The sequence below is a fragment of the Mastomys coucha genome, unplaced genomic scaffold (assembly GCF_008632895.1).
Source record: "Mastomys coucha isolate ucsf_1 unplaced genomic scaffold, UCSF_Mcou_1 pScaffold16, whole genome shotgun sequence".
Lineage (NCBI taxonomy): Eukaryota > Metazoa > Chordata > Mammalia > Rodentia > Muridae > Mastomys > Mastomys coucha.
Window position 1 is genome coordinate 7,817,614 of NW_022196898.1, and position 8,122 is coordinate 7,825,735.

The 8,122-nt window shown below is 41.1% G+C and overlaps 1 protein-coding gene and 1 pseudogene across 2 annotated transcripts in view; both read left to right on the forward strand.

The window, feature by feature from the left end:
• The window catches only part of Tm4sf4 (transmembrane 4 L six family member 4), a 63,591-nt gene that overhangs the window by 25,574 nt on the left and 29,895 nt on the right, over positions 1-8,122 (forward strand). The gene's annotated exons all lie outside the window — the stretch shown is intronic.
• Positions 6,654-6,842, forward strand: LOC116094647 (annotated as a pseudogene).

Below are 8,122 nucleotides of genomic sequence, written 5' to 3' on the forward strand. Positions count from 1 at the left end.
AAAACTTAATAAAAAAATAAAACAAAATGTAAAAAAAAAAAAAAGCTGAGTGAGTTGGAAGGGGACTCTCTTTGTTTCTCAACTTTGCCCATTCCAAAGCCAGTAAATGAGCCAAGAGCCTCATAGATGGCAATTGAAGGCACCGGAGGCTAAATAAATTCATCAAGTGAATATTAAACATGTCATGGGTCTGGGCAGAGTAAGAGGCCTCAATTCTCACAGTGACTATGAGATTGTACCCTCTTGGGATTTGTCTGCAAGTATGTACATGTAAGAATGGAATGTGACCTAAACTTTCAGTGTGTCACATCTCTCAAACATAATTGTCTAGGCTGTTGCCAGTATTCCAAGTGATGCCATTTTTAAATGTTTATTTTCTTCCTGATGAGGAGGAGATATGTTGCACTAAGTAGAATAATTCCTTCTTTCCTTGCCAGCTCCGACTTTCTTCTATTTCCTATGAAGCTCCTGCCACCAGTTATATTTGAATGTGTGAACATCTTTCAATCCATTGTGAAGAAGAATGCTTTTATTAAGTTGAAATTTAAAATACATTAAAAGTATAAGAATGTAGGCTTTTAGTATAGTTACTTTCAGGTAATTGCATGTGCAGTGAATTCAAAACGAGTTGAAATGGCTGTATCCGGTGCTCAGCACTGCTTAGTTTTACACTCCTGTGTGAATGGTGGCTATTATCGCTTCCATCACTACTATCAGCTAATATTTTATGATGCCTTCATTAAGTGAAGGCATTGTACTAGGCACCATGAAGGACTTTACCTTTCTAGATGACAACGTCATAGAATTTAATGAGTGTCTCATTTTCTATGTCAGGGCAGAGGTAAGATTAAAGGTTTTGACATGGTGATAAATTTTTGCAAAAGATAAAGCCCTGGAAAGCCCAGAGTAAGGCTTCAGAGCACTCACTGTCAAAGTCCTTTATGGGAAGAAGTTAATTACAGGTGCTCAGTGAGAAGAGGCCGAGAAACAGTGGGACATTGCAGAGAGGTTCAAGAAGAATAAAGCCTGAGAAATAGCTCCTGGAGTCAATAGAAGGTGGTGCTGATGAGTGCTACATAGTGAGACCAGATAAGAATCAGGTGGCAGGAACTTAGCACATCAGAGTGAGCCAGAAAAAAGAAAGAGGTTTGACCACAAAAGGAAACAAAAACATGAGGTATCAGTTGAAGAAAAGAACCAAGTCAAAGGAAGATGTACCCAAGAAAGTAGGAACTCAAAAATGACGCGTTTTGCTAATCATTGAAGTTGACTGGTATATAAATGGGAATTCATTACACAGTCCTTTCTATTTGACAGATATGGTTTAATGTCCTTAGAATTAAGTTAGGAAAATAAAGGCAAAAACTGAGCATGTGAGAAGAAAGTAAAGAAATGAATTACAAGAGAATATTAGATGTGTAAGAGGGAACAGCAGCTGGTGACACATCTTGGGTGTGGCACACCGAGAATAAGAGAATTTATGACACGAGACACAGAAACATTAATGAAGGCAAGGATAAAATGTAGGTTAAAGAGGAAGGTGAGAAAACAAAACTATAACATGAAAGAGAAGGCAAAGGGAGTATTCCAGGTTTCCATTTCAATAAAGAGGGAGGAGTCACAATAGTCACAAATAATATAAAATACCTTGGCGTGACTCTAACTAAGCAAGTAAAAGATCTGTTTGGCAAGAACTTCAAGTCTCTGAAGAAGGAAATTGAAGATCTCAGAAGATGGAAAGATCTCCCATGCTAGTGGATTGGCAGGATTAATATAGTAAAAATGGCCATCTTACCGAAGGCAATCTACAGATTCAATGCAATCGCCACCAAAATTCCAACTCAATTCTTCACAGACTTAAAAAGAGCAATATGCAAATTCATCTGGAATAACAAAAAATCCAGCCAAAACTATTCTCAACAATAAAGGAGCCTCTGGTGGAATCACCATCCCAGACCTTAAGCAGTACTACAGAGCAATTGTGATAAAAACTGCATGGTATTGGTACAGTGACAGGCAGGTAGATCAATGGAATAGAATTGAAGACCCAGAAATAAACCCACAAACCTGTGGCCACTAGATCTTTGACAAAGGAGCTAAAACCATCCAGTGGAAAAAAAGGCAGCATTTTCAATAAATGGCACTGGCTCAACTAGCAGTTAGCATGTAGAAGAAGGCAAATTGATCCATTCTTATATCCTTGTACAAAGCTCAAGTCCAAGTGGATCAAGGACATCCACATAAAACCAGATACACTCAAGCTAATAGAAAAGAAAGTGGGGAAGTGCCTCGAGCACATAGGCACAGGGGAAAATTTCCTGAACAGAACACCAATAGCTTATGCCCTAAGATCAAGAATCGACAAATGGGACCTCATAAAATTGCAAAGCTTCTGTAAGGCAAAAGACACTGTCAATAGGACAAAATGGCAACCAACAAATTGGGAAAAGATCTTTACCAATCCTATATCCGATAGAGGGCTAATATCCAATATATACAAAGCACTCAAGAAGTTAGACTCCAGAGAAACAAATAACACTATTAAAAATGAGGTACAGAGCTAAACAAAGAATTCTCAAATGAGGAATACTGAATGGCTGAGAAACACCTAAAGAAATGTTCAACATCCTTAGTCATCAGGGAAATGCAAATCAAAACAACTCTGAGATTCCACCTCACACCAGTCAGAATGGCTAGGATAAAAAACTTAGGTGACAGCAAATGCTGGAGAGGTTGTGGAGAAAGAGGAACACTCCTTCATTGCTGGTGGGATTGCAAACTGGTACAACCACTCTGGAAATCAGTTTGGCGGTTCCTCTGGAAAGTGGACATAGTACTACCAGAAGGACCCAGCTATACCACTCATGGGCATATACCCAGAAGATGCTCCAACATGTAATAAAGATACATGCTACACTATGTTCATAGCAGCCTTATTTATAATAACCAGAAACTGGAAAGAACCCAGATGTCCCTCAACAGAGAAATGGATACAGAAAATGTGGTACATTTACACAATGGAGTACTACTCAGCTATTAAAAACATGAATTTATGAAATTCTTGGGGAAATGGATAGACCTGGAGAATATCATCCTGAGTGAGATAACCCAACCACAAAAGAACACACATGGTATCCATTCTCTGATAAGTGGATATTAGCCTAGAAGATCAGAATACAGAAAGTACAAACCACAAAACATAAGAAACTCAAGAAGAAGGAAGACCAAGTGTGGATACTTCATTTTTTCTTAAAAGGGGGAACAAAATACTCATGGAAGGAGTTGTAGAGAATACCTATGGAGCAGAGACTAAAGGAAAGACAATTCAGAGACTGCTCCACCTGGGAATCCTTGCCATATTCAGTCATCAAATCTAGACCCTATTGTGAATTCCAGCAAATGCTAGATGACAAGAGCCTAAGATAACTGTCTCCTGAGAGGCTCTGACAGTACCTGACTAATACAGAAGTAGAGGCTCAGAGCCATTCATTGGACTGAGTACAGGGTCCCCAATGAAGGAGCTAGAGAAAAGACCCAAGGAGCTGAAGGGTTTGCAGCCCCTTAGGAGGAACAACAATATGAACTACCTAGTACCCTCAGAGCTCCCAGGGACTAAAACTCCAACCAAAGAGTACACATGGGGTGACTCATGGCTCCAGTAGCATGTGTATAGCAGTAGATGGCCAAGTCGGTCATCAACGGGAGGAGAGGCCCTTGGCCATGTGAAAGTTCTATACCCCAGTGTAGGGGAATGCCAGAGCCAGTAAGCAGGAGGGGGTGGGATGGTGAGCAGGGGTAGTGGGGAGGGAACAGGGGTTTGTTTTAGTTTTTGGTTATTTTATTTTATTTTATTTTGGAGGGGAACCTGGGAAAGGTATTATAAATAAAGAAAACATCTAATAAAAAAATAAAATAAAGAGGGAGGAGAAACTATGGCTTGGGGAGGAATTTGAAGAATGTGAGACAGGGCTGAGATGACAGTGATGGAATTGTGCAGTAAATACACATCGCTGATCAATGGCAACGTCTGCCTGATGGCAGTCATCATGAGAGTCTAACAAGCTAGCAATGTAAGACCCCTCACCCCAAGAAAAAGAATGAGACTAGCAGAGAGGCAGAGATGCCTGGTCTCTTCCAACATCAGAGCCCTTTGTGACTGCTAATTGGAAGTGGCTGCCCAAGAACAGAAGTATGCTACAGCAAGCAGCAGCTCTTTGAGGTACCTACAGAGAGTAATGTAGGAACTCAGGGGAGGGGGCAGTGAAAAAGGCCACCAAGAGCAAAGTAGAAACTTAAGGAGGTAACCTCTGAAATGCCCATGAAGAACAAAGTGGAAACTCAATTGGGTGTGAGTAGACACCTGAGATGCCCACAGAGAGCAAAGAAGCAAAGTGAGAAATCAGGGGAAGGGGGCATCCATTTGATCCTAAACAAATACAACAATAAACATGTACAGCATCACCCTGTGGTCCAAAAACTGCCCTTAGGAACCTTGCTAGAAATGTATTCTCAGGGCCCACTTTAGGCCTTCCAAGTCAGAGTCTAGATTTTAATAAGACTGCAAATGATTCATTTGTTAGTCAGCCTTCGGTTACTATAACAAATACTTACAAATAATCAACTTAATAAAAGAATAGGTTTATTTTGACACATATTTTGGAAGTTTTAGCCACCATCAGTTAATTCTGTTGTTCTGAGGTCCATGGCAGAATGGCACATTATGGTTGGGTTTTATGTGGTGGAACAAAGATGCTCACCTCATGGCCAGTACATAACAAAAGAGGAAAAGAATGAGTAGAGGCTCAACAATCTTCTTTAAGAACATGCCCTCTGGTCCTTTGAAACCTCTCATTAATTCCCACATTGTAAAATGGTCAAGCCCTTCCTTCCCAGTGGCACCAAGCTAGAGGTCATACCTCTGATTCATGGCCATGTAAAACACAGACTATGGTGATTCATATACATACTCTATTTAAGAAGTACTGATTAATAACTTTGCCAGACACTTTCATAGAACTACAGAGAATCACAGAATTGATTGACTAAGTCTCTGTCTTAGTAAGATGAAGAGACACCATAGCCATAGCAACTTTTATAAAGGAAAACATTTCATTGGGGCTTAAACATTTCATTGGCTTATAATTCTGAGGTTTACTCTATTACCATAATGGCAAAAGCCTGGTGGTGCACAGGCAGACATGGTACTGGAGAAGGACACTAGAGAGACAAGGGTTCTACATTTGGATCAGCAGGCAGAGAGAGAGAGGGGAGGGGAGGGGAGAGGGAGAGGGAGAGGGAGAGGGAGAGGGAGGGAGGGAGGGAGGGAGGGAGAGAGAGAGAGGGGGGAGAGAGAGAGAGAGAGAGAGAGAGAGAGAGAGAGAGAGAGAGAGAGAGACCAAGAGCCAGCCATTAGGCCTGGCTTGAACTTCTAAGACCTCAAAGTTCATTCTCAGTGACACACCTATTACAACAAGGCCACATCTCCTAATCTTTTCAAATAATGCCACTCCCTATAAGCCTATAGGGACCATTTTTATTCAAACCACCAGTCTCAATTACAAACTATTAGAGATAGATACTATATATGGTTACTAAGGACCCAGACCTAATAAGAAACACTGTTGCTACCCTAGAGTCTGTCTATGTTTGCCTCCACTCATTCACCACAACCACACAAGTTTCTGTGGATCTGGTATAAGATGTAACCTAGAGCTCCCCACCCACTCCACCTCAGCTCAATCCCCTAGGACTGCCCTACCTGCTGCACTACCTTAGGGTTTGGGCCCAGTAGACTAGCAACTAATATCAAATAACCATCAGCGTTCTAACTCCAGATGCCAGGATTCATCACAAACACACAAACAAGATGATAAACCATGACATCACCCTTCCCTCCACATCGCCAGTTCCTTAGTAATGTTCCCCAAGAAGAACAACTTAGATAAAATTTAAGACACAGAATTGACAAGAACAATTCTATGTATACTCAATGAAGTCAAAACATTCAAAGGAGACACAATGAAATACATGAGAATGAACTTAAAGAGGACAGGGATACAATGATTAAAGTTTAAGAAAACACAAATGGCTGAATGAAAAAGAAGAAAAAACAATTCAAGATGTGAAAACTGAATTCAATAAACAGAGAAATACTTATCAGATGAGATGCGGTGGCACACAACTTTAATCCTAGCATTCAGGAGGCAAAAGCAGGCTTAGCTCTACAAGTTCAAGGACAGCCTAGTCTATATGAGTTCTAGGGTAAACCTGAGTATGTGATAAGACCAAAGACAGACAGACAGACAGAAGATAGAATGCCTGAAGACACAGTAAAGGAACTGTATCACTCAATCAAAAAAAAAAAATCACAAGATTTTAAAAACTCACAAATAGAGTATGCAAGGAAGTTTGGGACACCATGAAAATATCTAATCTTTGAATTGTTGACAAAGAAAAAAAGACAATAAAGGAATACACCACCGCTATGATAGCTCTACAGAAGGTACTAAGGGAACTATTTTGGGTTGAAAAGAGAGATTAACACACAAAATGCCATAGAGTAAAAATGGTAAATACTACAACCTAAGAAAATACCGCAAAAAAAAAAGAAGAGAAAAGAAAGAGGAGGAGTAGGAAGAGGAGGAGGAAGAGGAATGCTTAACTTGTCAGGGGAGATAATATGATCACAAGGATGTTTTGTTGTTGTTACTATTGTTTTGTGTGGGTTTTGTTTTGTTTTGTTTTGTACAAGACTTAGCCATTGTACTCCAGATGTGCTGACCCTTGCCATTTCCCCAAAGGTGGGAAACTAGACTGCATGACTTGTGGGAGTGAGACACTCCCTCCCCAAAACAAAACAAAACAAAAGCCAAAAAATAAAGACAAGAATAAATATGGATCTTTCAAGGATAACCGTAAATATTAAACCCAACACAGTTATGGGGGAGAGATTTCAATAGCCTACTCTCCTCTCACTGTGCCAGATCATTCTGACGTAAAACAAACAGATAGACTGGAAATAAACACAACTATAAATCAAATAGACTTAACAGACACTAATTAGTACACATATGAAGCTGGAGAGAAGGTTCTGCAGTTAAGAATGCTTACAACTAGTGAAAAGGATCAAGATTCAGATCCCAGCATCCACATAGCAGCTCACAGCCATCTGTAACTGTGCTTTCCAGGAATCTGATTCTCCTGCCTGGTCTCCATGGGCTTCTTCATACACATAGTAAAGATGAACAAAATAAGACAAAGGTTTATTTAAAAAATAATGCATTTACTTCGCACCAATTCATATAACTGCTTCAAAATAGAACACATATTGGGATATAAAGCAAGCCTCAAAAAATATAGGAACCATGAAATAGCAATCCTTATTCTATCTGATCACAACAGAATAAGGCTAGATCTCAATAGCGAAAGAAACTACAGAAGACACATGAACACTGAAATTAAGCAACACCCTATTAAATATGGTCTCACTGAAGAAATTAAAAGAGAAAAAATTTTAAATCCCAAAACAGATGCAGGGACTCCTCCACTATTCAGCCTGCCCTCTGCCTTGGGCTCCACTGGGCCCCTGGCCCCTGGAGCCGCCCCTGGCTACCCTGCTGCTCCGTTCCTGCACATTATGCCAGCCCATCAGCAGCCCCACTCCCAGCTGCTGCACCATCACCTACCGCAGAATGCCCCAAGTGGCTCTGGTCAGCGCAAGTCTCAAGCCTCCAAACCCGCCTACGGCAACTCTCCGTACTGGACAAACTAGACCCTGAGGAGGAGAGGGTGGGCTCCTGGGCAGGGAAGAACACATGGAGCACATTTCTGGGAACCCGGTGCCCTTCCTAGAATTCTGAGACATAACTGTCAGCTGAGCCTCTGTGGGAAGCCTGCCTCCCAGACCCACTATTGTATATAATGTATTTATGTATGTATTTGTAAATGTGAGCAAAGCCTAGAGGAGCTGGGCTGTGGCTATGGGTAGCATACAAGTGTGCACTCCCGGTCCGACACCCTTACTATAGTCAAATAGGCACCACTCCACCCTGCTACCTTCAGACCTGCCACGTGGGCCCAGCTCAGTGGGCTGCTGGGTGTGCCACTGAAGGACTGGTGGTTT